At 49.4% G+C, this 1254-nt stretch overlaps 1 protein-coding gene across 1 annotated transcript in view; it reads left to right on the top strand.

Moving 5' to 3' along the window:
- The first annotated feature begins 227 nt into the window (after positions 1–227).
- The window catches only part of LOC144487150 (X-ray repair cross-complementing protein 5-like), a 37512-nt gene continuing 36485 nt past the window's right edge, over positions 228–1254 (top strand). Inside the window, exon 1 of the mRNA XM_078205210.1 lies at positions 228–242. The gene's annotated coding sequence lies outside the window, so the exon portion shown is untranslated. The remainder of the gene's footprint in view (positions 243–1254) is intronic.

Raw genomic sequence — 1254 nt, 5'->3', positions numbered from 1 at the left:
GGCTTCACTCGTCTCGTTTCTGATTGGTTAACGCGGCTGTCAATCAGAGGCACCAAGGGTTTCGATTGGTTGTCATGCCTGTCAATCACTGTCCCTTAGATCCACCCATCTTGTGGCTGATTGGCCTGTTCCCTTCGCTCCGGCTTCTGATTGGCTATGTCACGTGTGATTCATAGCCCCCCCAAGGTCCGCTTTCCTCGCTTGTGATTGGCTTTGTTGCCTTGTCTCCTGCCTCCGATTGGGTAATCCGATAGTCAATTAATCTGTCCCTTGGCGCCCGCCCATCTTGCTGCTGATTGGCTCCTTAGTTCTCCTCTACACCGTATCTGATTGGCCTAATCGGCGATCAATCATTGTGACCCTGGGAACCGCCCACGTTTCGGTTGATTGGCCTCTTGCCTTTGCTCTCTCCGGGTTCCGATTGGTTGATAGCTCCTGTTCGGCTGTCAATCAAACCCAGTGAGTCATTGCCCCTGGGCTTCCTAAAGACATGTTGTGGAGGTGCTGGTGTTGGACTGGGGTGAACACAGTAAGAAGTCTCACAACACCAGGTTAAAGTCCAACAGGTTTATTTGGTAGCACAAGCCACTAGCTTTCGGAGCGCTGCTCCTTCATCAGGTGAGTGTGAGTTGTGTTCACAAACAGGGCACAGAAAGACTCAAACTCAATTTACAGAATAATGGTTGGAATGTGAGTCTTTGCAGGTAATCTTAAAGGTTACATTGTGAGTGGAGAGAGCGTTAAGCACAGGTTAAAGAGATGTGTATTGTCTCCAGACAGGACAGTTAGTGAGATTTTGCAAGTCATGGGGTTTACAGGTAGTGTGACATGAACCCAAGATCCCGGTTGAGGCCGTCCTCATGTGTGTGGAACGTGGCTATCACTCTGCTCAGTGACTCTGCGTTGTGAAGGCCATCTTGGAGAGCGTTTACCCGAAGATCAGAGGCTGAATGCCCGTGACCGCTGAAGTGTTCCCCAACAGGAAGAGAACACTCTTGCCTGGTGAAGTGGAACTCTTCACCGCACAGGACCTTCAACTGATGCTATACACTAGATACATCGATGACATTTTCTTCCTTTAGACTCATGGTGAACAATCACTGAAACAACTATATGATGACATCAACAAGTTCCATCCCACCATCAGACTCACCATGGACTACTCTCCAGAATCGGTTGCATTCTTGGACATACGCATCTCCATCAAGGACGGTCACCTCAGCACTTCACTGTACCGCAAGCCCACAGATAACC

The sequence above is a fragment of the Mustelus asterias genome, unplaced genomic scaffold (genome assembly GCF_964213995.1).
Source record: "Mustelus asterias unplaced genomic scaffold, sMusAst1.hap1.1 HAP1_SCAFFOLD_619, whole genome shotgun sequence".
Classification (NCBI taxonomy): domain Eukaryota; kingdom Metazoa; phylum Chordata; class Chondrichthyes; order Carcharhiniformes; family Triakidae; genus Mustelus; species Mustelus asterias.
This window is presented reverse-complemented; position numbering and strand designations above follow the sequence as displayed.